The 12,192-nt window shown below is 37.2% G+C and overlaps 1 long non-coding RNA gene across 1 annotated transcript in view; it reads left to right on the forward strand.

Moving 5' to 3' along the window:
* Positions 1-12,192, forward strand: part of LOC148123957 (uncharacterized) — a 64,626-nt gene that overhangs the window by 32,605 nt on the left and 19,829 nt on the right. Inside the window, exon 4 of the long non-coding RNA XR_015740401.1 lies at positions 9,276-9,463. This is a non-coding gene — a long non-coding RNA (uncharacterized LOC148123957). The remainder of the gene's footprint in view (positions 1-9,275; positions 9,464-12,192) is intronic.

Raw genomic sequence — 12,192 nt, forward strand, 5'->3', positions numbered from 1 at the left:
TATGAACTTATTCATATTCTGGTTTATTATTTAAGTATATGATTATCTAACTGCAGTCAATATGTGCACAATATATGTATTAGAAATGTTAATATTAAAACTATGCTCTAGAATTCATAATCTCCACAACTTTATTGATAATAATCATGCCTTAATCAAATCTGATTGGTTATGGAATATCACTGTCCAATTTGAAAGAAAAATAAGTGTAGAAACATCTGACTGAGATCTGAGGGAATACTTTTCTTCCAAATACTCTCTTCAATAATAATATTTTTGTTTCAAAATTTTCTTTATGCATCAGAATAAGCACCCTTGAATGAACTGAATAATTCATGAGATGGAAGTTACATAATATGTAATGGAATTGGTAGCAGTGATTATTTATGAAAATATTAAATATTTTTTGGTTTTCAAATATTATAAAGTCTCTGAATATACCTCTTGGCTGTATTGAATGGAAAATATATTTTCCAGATAGCTACTTTGCAGATAGTGGAGCCCTGGGGGTACAGTGGTTAGAATGCAGTATTGCAGGCAAACTCTGTCCCTAGTCAGGAGTTCAATCCTGACAGAGCTTGAGTTTAACTCAGCCTTCTATCCTCCCAAGGTCAGTAAAACAAGGGCCCAGATTGTCAAGCAATATGCTTACATTATATGCTGCTTAGAGAGTGCTATAGAGCAGAAAATGCAGTATGTCTAAATGCTATTGCTGTTCTATTGCTATTTATACAAAGGTTATTTTCTTATGAAAGAAGCAACTATTCCAATAAAGGTAAACAGAAATGCCAGTATATCATCAAATAGTATGTTTTATAGAAACCTGCCCTCTTTACATAAATAAAGGGGTGCCTTGGGTGTGTTTTGGTATTGATATTAATTCCCCCACAATTTGATGCAACTATATTTCAAAGGCATGTTATGGGCATATAAATCTTAGTTGCAATAAGATTCTTATATTGCAAAAGTCACTGAAGGAAACAGACTGATTCCACTGTGTTTAGTCAGGTTATTCCTGGTATTTGGAGAACAATAGATTGCACATTGCTCACTGCACACTTTGTTTTCTCCAAATATCAGGAATAATGTAAAATGAAAACAACACTTTGGAATGCAATACACATGCATGTTGTGCTCATACAGCTCACTAGTGACCAAATACTATGAAGTGATGAGAGTATTTTGGATTCCAATCCTCAACATTTAAGGCTAAAACATGCAATGAACAGTTGCAAGTACTTGGCATGGCTAGCCTAGTGAAAAGAAGGACCGGGGGAGACATGATAGCAGTGTTCCAATATTTGATGAGCTGCCACAGAGAGGAAGGGGTCAAGCTATTTTCCAAGGCACCTGAAGGCCAGACAAGGAATAATGGATGGAAACTGATCAAAGAGAGATTCAATCTAGAAATAAGGAGAAATTTTCTGACAGTGAGAACAAGCAACCAATGGAACAGCTTGCCTTCAGAAGCTGTGGGAGCTTCATCACTGGAAGCTTTCAAGAAGAGACTGGACTGCTATCTGTCAGAAATGGTGTAGGTTCTCCTGCTTTGTGGGAGGGTTAGACTAGATGACCTACAAGGTCCCTTCCAACTCTGTTAATCTGAATCTCATATAATTCTGGAGTATCTGAATCTGAAAGTAGAAGATTGTGCTTAACTCAAATATCTCTTGTCAAGGAAAGAAAAAGGAATATGTAATAAGTTCTAAAGAATTGCAGTTTTTTTTCACCTAATCCTTAGGAAGCTCTATTGATTATTTCCAATCTATCATTTCTCCTAATATGAATTGTAATTTAGCCATCCATGAATCTATGTTGGGTTTTCATACTTGTGTAAAAGACTGACAAAAATTCAGTGGTGACCTTTCCCCACTTTTGAAGTTACAGTTCCCAAAACCACCTGCTTTTTCTATACCCACCAGGAGTGGGCCCTTGGTCCAAATCCTGAACCACAGTTTTATATGAGTTGCCAATACTATTCATATTTTAGTGATTTTATCATTATGTGAGCTGCATGCAAATATTTTGCTGATTGACTTCATGTAAGCTGTAATATGGCTTGGTTTAATATAGTTTTTGGTGTGAGCCAGCCATTGTGGTTTGTAAACTGCACTGTATGTTATGGTTTAGCAGACCTTTTTGTCATGTGGTATGTGAATTGTATGTATGAGTGGAATATATGTAAGTGGAATATGCAAAGAATGGGACAAAATGGGCAAGAATGGCAGAAAGAATTTCCCCAACTCTATGTTAAAATACTGTACAGTACTTATCTTTCTTGATGCCAATAATCAAATGAAATAAATAAATTGAATTAAACAACACTTGGAGGTACTCATCATCATAGCACAATCATAGAATAGCTATATCAAAAATTAAAACAAAAATAATTCAAGATCAGATATATAAAAGCTGAGTGCTGCTCAGTGCTGATTTTTAATTGCATAAAATTGGAATGTTTTTTTCTGTGATGTGAAATATTTTTAGTGATAATATTGAGGTCAGCCAAAAATATTTTTTCAGAAAAGCCATGGGACCAAACAGTGCAACATCTAAATTCAGTTAATTCAGAATTGAAAACAAAACTGGTGCAAATTTACTTTTAAGAGTTCAATACAATGGAAAACACAATGTTTTTGAATTATCAGAATCAGTATTTCACCTTTTCTCGCAGAAGGCATTAATAGCAGCCTTCAAATATTTGAATTTTAATTTGGGACTTTCTTCAGCTAAAACTTTGGTCTGTAGCTGAGATACACTCTGTCCCCTACTCCAAGTCCCTCCATCAGTCAGCTAATTCTTTTAACTTAATACTATTTTTTCTTCTCTTCTAAATGCAGTCATGGATTGTGAGAAAGAAACACGTGTGCTCATTCTGACTCCTTTTCAATGGATTCAAAATAGAAGCAAAAGACCAACTTTAAATAAGTGCCTTCTTTAATCAAATGTCCTGTGTGCCAAAATAGAAAGACTGAAGAGCTTGTTTTCATGGAAATGTTCAAGAAATGATTTTGGAAACAATGTAGGCAGAGTGATGAGATTATTAATGAGTTAGTTGCCCACAGCTGGGTCTGAAAAACAGACTCATTTTCCATTTAAAAATGACTTTTCCCCCCAATATGCTTGTCTGAGAAGGCTTCTTTTGGAAGAAATCAAATTTTCATTTTGTAGATTTTTCATTTATTTCTATGATGTTCTCTCTGACTTGGAACAATGCAGCAATTGTACACGGGGTGGGGGGGGGGAAGGAGACATATATACATACATATATACACATACTGTAACATATATGTACACATACACACACATATGTATATACACACATGTAATTTATATAATACTCCTGTTGATCAAAAGTGCCTGACCACTCAACCCAATACATCAGAACTCAACCTTAAAAAGAATAACACTAGTATATATCAAGAACATCCAGCAGCCCTAGAAGAAAAAAATAGGTGTCATCTACAATATAATGACTGCAACAGCACTACATAGGACAAACAGGCAGAAGACTGGCAGAACACTTCCATGACTACCAACCAACAGTCAGAAGACATGATGAAGACTCTTTAATTTTACAATGTATGATTCAACCATAGTTTCAATTGGGAAACTCTGACCATCGTAGACCAAGCCAAATCCAAAAGTACTAGGGAATTTCTAGAAGTTTGGCAAAAAGCTTCTAAAAACTCTGACAAATTAGCCATCAACAAATAAATAGACCTTATTTATACACTATACAAAAGAGACAGTCAACAAGCCCCCTGCCCAGAAAAGGGAACAAAAAGACCAAATCACCTCCCCACCAGCAATTAGCATCCAGATGAGCACAGATTAACTCCAAGATTGAGATCAGACCAACAATCAAGTAAACAATGTCTCAATCCAGGAACTTTCCAACCACCCAACAATAAACAGCCCAAACACAGAACCTCTATGACCACTCTCACCAAAACTGACAGGGCAAGCCACTAAGATAAAAACAGAGCATTCCTTACTAGCATTGACTTTATTACCTAGATTGGGTAATGAAAACAGCCAGGCTCAGAGAGTACTAAGGAACCCCCACATCAGCTCTGCTTGCCTATCTACCTAGTGATTTGTTTTATCTTTTATTTTATTAATTTATTTTATTGCCTTGGTTTTTAAAACTCAGCTGATAATGCTCCCCCCCAAAAGCAAATTACAACTATAGAGACAATAAGGGAAGAATTGAATTACAGTGAGCTTCTGGCAAGTTCTTAACACCAGTTTCTATGCTGAAATGTAAAATATGTTTTCGTTCTTGGACCATAGGATTTTGACACAGGATACTCAAACATTTTTGTATGTGTATGTGTTGAGTGTTGACAGCCAAACTCCTACTATGGACTTCTTTTTTGTTTCAGGCCGTACACCCTATTTCTCCTTGGTAACAGCTAGGCTAATGGACTCTTATTATTTCTCTCTCTCCCTGGAAATTATGCCAGTGCTCCTTTAGAATTGGCCAAGAACTGTGCTGAATCAATGAGGCAGCTGGCACCCTCCCCAGAGACTGAATGTTTTACCTTTTTGATTCATGCAGTCTTTGCTAGCTAAGATCCATGATGCCATGAGTGATTTCTCTTTGAGGCAGGTGAGAACAAAAGAGCTTTGTAAACCCAATTCAATAGAAGCTGGAGACATGGCGCTCTATTGATTACAAAAACACAACCACAGTCCAGAAGCATTTTCTCTGTAATTGATTTCTTTGTGAGGTACGGCCGAGAACCCTAACAAAACATTCCATACCTATATTGTCCTACACATATCAATAAGTAGGTGGGATCTCAGCAATAGCATTTTAATGAAAGGAAGTGTCAAACTTTTCTCTGAACAAAATTTGCTCACTGCAGATTATATATGTTGGAAATGATAGAGTTATATTGACTTTTTTTCTCATTCTTCCTTCAACTTGTAAGTCACTTTGTATCCATAAATAGATAATAAAACTTAATTAAATGCAACTAAATAAACCCACAAATTCAGTATGTAATAGTGAAAGTATCAAGAATAACAAATGTTAACAGATGAGGAGGGGAAAAAACAGCTCCAAGGCATAATTGTTCAGTTACATGTGAATATTAGTACACTGAGCTTACCAAGTTGAGAAGCCTGACAGAATACAAAATCCTTTGCCTGCTGCTGAAAAATGATCTTAAATTCTATAGAGGTAGTCTTGCTAAATTGTTACAGCAAACAAACAATACTCTGAATTGTACCTATTAAATGTATTGTGACAGATGCATGAAGTGCTCCTTGCAGTAGAAATAACACACAGCACACAGAGAGTTGTCAGGTCTCTCTACCCAAATCAAATCCAATACTGTTCATAGTGACAGATTGCAGAAAACAACTATAACAGTCTGCTATAGCAAAACAAACTAACAAACACATGAAATATGTCATTATGAAGAGCTTTGGGTTTAACTGCATGATGTAGAAATCCATCAAGGTCAAGATTCAACAGGCAACTTCCATGGCAACACAACTAGGTGTCATTTCCCCTTATTATCTCTTTTTATTACTTGGTACAATGAGTTTTAGGATCAAAATCACTACCATTTATTGTATTAAAAAACCTATAAAAATGACCTGGGATCTCTCAATTATTTACAAGACCATTTCAATTAATGTTTGATTGGTGAGTCATCACATACTCATTTATCTGATCTTTTTTAAAATCATGTTGGAATCTGGGCACATAGTAAAACAGTTATCACATTTGCTGAACATTGCAAAAATTATTGATAGTCTCAGGGCAGTGGAACAAGGCAAAGTCCCATTGACTTCATTGAAAAAAAAAGTAACTTTAACAAGATAAAAATGTAACTAATGTTGAATGATTCAATGAGTTTAGCATGTGTATGAGTGTATGTGTATGTACATGTGTTTATATCATCTGTATCACAGTGTGAAATAGTTTCCCCACTTAATGGGAAACAGGCAGAAAGACCCAATTTCAAAGTAACATAATTGGTCAAAAGTATCTGCCCATACGGGGCACTGTTTCCCTTAACCACCCAAAACTATTAGTTGAGCTACTTTTCCTTAAAGTCTTGAAAGCAAGTATCTTTGGTTGTCAAGATAATGTAGAAGCTAAAGAGAAATTGGAATAACCATTATGGAATTGGTTGTGGTTGTAGTGGGAGATGTCTGTGAAGCAATCAGTTAATTTCAGGGACTTTTAATATACTCTTATCTTAGATTCAAACTTTTAGCAACCTTTCAGGACTTTGATTATATTTGGAATTATAAGAATATATTGTAGGTAATAGCCATTATGGAGGGCCTGCCTGTTCACAAATAACTGAAACCACACCTGAAGAGTTACAAACAATATCTATTCACCACCAGGCAATGATCTCACCCCCTGAATTAGTAAAAACAAAATACAAATTTTGAAAGATAAAAGAAAGGAAAGTAAAGAAACAAAATAAGTAAGTGCGGGAAAATCTGAAGAAAAAATTAGGAAAGAGAAAGAAACGAAAAAGTTAAAAAGAAGTACAAATACAAATGCATTTTATTTTACTGTCTTTCTCTAATGTTACAGTATAATTTCTTTCCATAGTCTTCCCTTTCTAATCACAAGTGTAAGGGATGGCAAGAGGATATATGGAGCCGTGGTGGCACAGAATGCAGTGTTGCAGACTAAGTCTGCCCAGTGCCAAGGTTTGATCCTACTGGCTCCAGGTTGACTCATCCTTCTATCCTTCCAAGTTGATAAAATGAGGACTCAGATTTTGGGAGGCAATATGCTCACTCTGTGAACCACATACAGCAGGGGTGTCAAACTTGATTTCATTGAAGGCTGCATCAGTGTTACATTTGGCCTCAGGTGGCTGTGGTGGATGTGGCCAGGGTGGCCATAGTCAGCTCAGTCACTCATGTTGGGGGCACCCTGGGCCCCATTTTTGGCTGTGATGGCATCCTGCAGCCCTCTGCCAGTGAAAACGGAGATCTGTTTTTGCTGGCAGAGAACTGCAGGAGGCCGTTGTGGCCAAAAACAGATCTTGGGAGGGCCACACGCAGTCTTCCTGAGCTCCATTTTTGCTGGATGAGGCACCATAGGCCGGTCCTTCACTGTTTCCAGGATGGCTCTGTGAGTCATATCTAAATATCCCATGGGTCAGATCAAGTCCCAGTTTGACACTCTGACTAGAAAGTGCCATAAAAGCACTTTCCTGACTAGAAAGTGCCATAAAAGCACATAAAAGTGGTCTATAGATCTAAGTGCTATTGCTACTGCTATATAATTGATATATAACAACTATATACTCACCAAGCACTGGGCCACAATCTTTGCCATTCTTATTTTCTAAGATGGTTTATATTGGTTTCAAAGAGCTTCTTCTTGAAGTACAGATATTAGCTGTGCCCAGGAAAACCTTTGCACTATTGACTATTGTGATACATTTCATATGAGGCTATGTGTTATTGAAGATGACCTGGAAGCATTAATTAATCTAGAATATGGTGACATAAGCAGTAATGATATGTTTGTATAACACTCCTACTTTGTGAACTGCACTGGTTGCCATTTAAAATTGCTAAAAACTTTGGATGACCTTGCTTATGCTTATTCTAGCAACCCAAAACTGGAAGGATAGTATCACCTCAACCTCACTATCACTTTCAACCTCACTGCCTTTTTATGCAAAACACTGTGTTGCCTCATAAGAGTTAGGCATAGGCTGTTTTGTCTCTAATTATTTTTCTTTAATTTATTGTGGTGATATATTAAATGCTGAATTTCAAGACAGATATCATTAGCAGTGAGGATCAAATGCAACTCTTAATACTATTACTTCATACTTGGATACAGACCAGTTAAGCCAAATTGTATTAAAATGTTAAGAATGCTTCTCATGAATTAGAAAATAGAGTTACTTTGCATATTGCAAAACCTACCTGATAATGAAAGATCCAGCAAAAAGGGCAGCATAGGCCAATTACCTACTTACCAGAAATGGTATTCAGCAGATTCTGACCAGTTCTGGAGAACCAGTAGTGGAAATTTTGAATAGTTCGGAGAACCAGTAAATACTTCCATCTATTTGCTGCCTCCCAACTCCCAGCTGATCATCTAGGTCTTCTCTTGTTGCCCTGCATAGGAGAATGGAGCTGGAGAGCAGGTTAGTGGGGTGAGGAGGTAATGGAATTTTGCAGTAACGTTCCCCTGGAATGGGGAGGGAATGGAAATTTTACAGTATCCTTTCCCTGCCATGCCCACCGCACCACACCCACCGCACTATGCCCACCAACCCATGCCAAGTAGTAAATTTTTTTGAATCCCACCACTGCTACTTACCAATAGTTTTCAGATTGATAATGATACATCTGTTAAAATACTGAAGTTTGCAGATGATACAACAGTGATTGGTCTCATTCGAGACAACGATGAATCTGCATACAGACAGGAGTTGTAGAACTTGCTTTGTAGTGCAACTGGAACAATCTGGAACTGAACACACTCAGAACCGTAGAAATGATGGTAGACTTTAGGAGAAACCCTCCCATACAACTACCTCTTACAATACTTGACAACACAGTATCAACAGTAGAGACCTTCAAATTTCTAGGTTCTATCATATCACAAGATCTAAAATGGACACTTAACATCAAAAACACTTAACATCATCAAAAAAGCACAACAAAGAATGTTCTTTCTGCGCCAACTCAGAAAGCTCAAACTGCCCAAGGAGTTGCTGATACAGTTCTACAGAGGAATTATTGAATCTGTCATTTGCTCCTCTATAACTGTCTGGTTTGGTTCTGCAACCCAACAGGACAGACACAGACTTCAGGGGATAATTAGGACTGTAGAAAAAACAACCTGCCTTCCATTGAGGACCTGCATGAATCAAAAAGAGGGCTGTGAAATATTTAAAGACTCCTCACATCCTGGACGTAAACTGTTTCAACTCCTACCCTCAAAAAGATGCTATATAGAGCACTACGCATCAGAACAACTAGATACAAGAACATTTTTTCCCAAACGCTATCACTCTGTTAAACAAATAATTCCGTCAACACTGTCCAACTATTTACTAGGTCTGCATTACTATTACTATTAATCCTCCTATACTTCCTTTCATCCATCTCCTCCCACTTATGACTGTATGACTGTAGCCTTGTTGCTTGTATCCTAACAATTTATATTTGTTTCCTAATATAATTTAATTGCTTATTGTACCATATGATTATTATTAAGTGTTGTACCTTATGATTCTTGACAAATGTTTCTTTTCTTTTAGGTACATTGAAAGCAGAGGTTCTGACCAGTTCTGGAGAACCAGTAGCGGAAATTTTGAGTAGTTCGGAGAACCAGTAAATACCACCTCTGACTGGCCCTGCCTCCATCTATTCTTTGCCTCCCAAGTCCCAGCTGATTGGCTGGGTCTTCTTTTGTTGCCCTGCACAGGAGGACGGTGCTGGAAAGCAGGTTAGTGGGTGGGGAGGGAATCGGATTTTGCAGTAATCTTCCCTCAGGAGTGGAGAGGGAATGGGGATTTTGCAGTATCCTTCCCCTGTCATGCCCACCAAGCCATGCCCACAGAACTAGTAGTAAAATTTTTTGAATCCCACCACTGACTGAGAGCATATGCACCAAGACAAATTCCTTGTGTGTTCAATCACACTTGGCCAATAAAGAATTCTATTCTACTCTAGTCTATAGCTGGTGTATAAGCTGATGCAGTCCAAAAGTAAAAGATGAAATGATTTTGGAAAACTGTAAGAGAAGGAAGGCTGTCTTGAGTATAGCTTGGAGTGATTATAAGAAACCATTTGACTCTCTGCCACATGACTAGATAATCAATTGCCTAAAAATAACAGGAGTCAGTAGAAACATTAGAAGCTTTGCACAAAGATTAATAGGACAAAGGAAGGCCCAGTTGCTGGTCAAAGGTTGTAGACTGGGAGGTTAATATCAAGAGAAAATTCTTTCCAGACTTACTATCATCACTATTGTTTGCCAATGCACCAATTTCTCTGTCAACAGTATTGAATAAGTCAGACCATGGTATCAAACATCGAAATCATCTGCCAGGCTATTCCACCTCCATTATATTATCTGAGGCTATATGGAAAAGCATAATCTGAAATAGAATTATTGCTGAACACCATTTGTATATGCAGCCAAGATTGTTGAGTTTGGGCTGGACAAATGTGCCATCCTCACTATCAACAGGAAAAAATAGTGAAAATAAAAGAATCATGGTGTCTTATAGAAATTACATCAAGTATCTGAATGAAGACAATCATTACAAATATCTGAGGGACCTTCAATATAACATAATGCAAATCAAAGTAAAGAAAATTAGTAGTGAGAGTAAAATAGATCCTAAAGTCCAAATTCAGTGAAGGGAGTACCATCAAGGAGATTAACACTTGGGCAACTGTAGTCATTAGATATACGGTTGGAATAATGGTCTGGACTCAAGCAGAATGAAAACCCTGGATAGGAAGACCAGAAAAATAATGACAATGAATCATGCCCTTCATCCATGCAGCGATGTTGGCAGATGTTACTTACCAAAGAGCTTAGGTTGGCATAGAATGTTGCAAGTATATCACACAGTTGAAAAAAAGTCATTGGAAGACAGTGAAGATGATGCAGTGAAGCTATTTGAAAGGTTTACTGAATATTAGACAGACCAAAGTGGCCTACAAGAAAGACCAAATGAAGAATAAAAAAGTATATAAGAAGGAATAGCAGAGCCTGGGGGTGGAATCAAAAGAGGAATCAGCTTAGATTCTCTATGTTGCCACAAGCAGACTAAGTCTAATCCCTCTTGAATTCCATTAACTCTAACTGAACAACAAAATAGTTGATTTATTAGACTAGATTCCTATGCATACATGAACAATAAATCAGTTTAAGTGGAGCTTTACATGTGGCCCCATCATTCATGCATGACAAAAATAGATGTACAAGGCAAAGTATTACATGGCATGGCAAACACACACAAACACACACACACACAGGTATAGGGGATAACAAAATCTGGCAATGGCTAATAGCAGAAAAGTTGAAGAAAGAGATAGAGGGGCTAATTCTGGCTGCACAAGACTAAGCCTTAAAAATAAGTGCATGCAAAGCCAGAACTGAGAAGATAACAGAAAGCAAATACCATTTCTGCACAGAAACTGAAGAAATGGTAAACTATCTGGCTAGCTGCTGCAAGAAGATTGTACTACAAGCAATGGTATAATAAGGTAGCAGCAAGGGTGCACTGAAATATCTGCAAAAAGTGCCATTTGCCTGGAAATACAAATTGGTGAAATGACAAAATAGACAAAATAATATAAAATGAAGAAATTAAAGTGCCTTTGGACTTTTGAATTCAAATAGAAAAGTGTCTGCCACATAACACTCCAGGATTAACAATTGTCAAAAAAAGACAGAATAATGGATGTGGCAGTACCGGGAGACAGCAGAATAGAAGAGAAAGAACAGGATAAAATCACAAATGGAAGTAAATAGAAGTAAAAATGATTCTATAATTCTGTGTGTGTGTATGGAGATTCTCCATCATTGTCTCAAAGGTGCTTTTCCAAAAGGCAGCTAGAAAATGTTTTGCTTTTCGTCCAGGAGAACTGAAGAAGCTTCTTGAGAAGCGAGAAGAAGCAAAATATTGTCAAAGAAAAAAACAAAGGAAGTCCTGTTGCTTTTTGGAAAAGTGTCTTGGGGAACTACATCTAACACTATCAAGCATTTGGATCTCAGCTTCTAGGGAAGGAATCGATAGGTAGAGAAAAATCCAGTCTAAACATTTGTCTTATTGTTTGACCAACCATAATAATAATACAAGTTCTGAAAGTAAATGTGATGATCTGGGCATGGAACAAAGGCAACTCAGCCAAATAATAAGTAGAGCTCCAACTTTGCCTCCAATGTCCCGGTTACCTTCTGATCTGGAGAAGAACTCTCCCAGGAACCCGCAACTGCCATTGGCTGCAGATATTCCAATCCAAAATGGTGTAAACAGAAAACTTTAAACTATAAATCCAACAAAGCAAGATAAGGTAATAAATCCGGCAGGGCAAGATAAGGAGTTCCAGAAGTGAAATAATATGGCAGTAAATCCAACCAGTTGGGAGGATGCCAGGAACTAAGATAACAGCAGCCAATGTTAGATAAACTCAATGTTTGTTCCTAACAAACGCCCC

Source organism: Pseudonaja textilis, chromosome Z (genome assembly GCF_049901715.1).
Source record: "Pseudonaja textilis isolate UNSWEBS1 chromosome Z, rPseTex1.2, whole genome shotgun sequence".
NCBI lineage: Eukaryota > Metazoa > Chordata > Lepidosauria > Squamata > Elapidae > Pseudonaja > Pseudonaja textilis.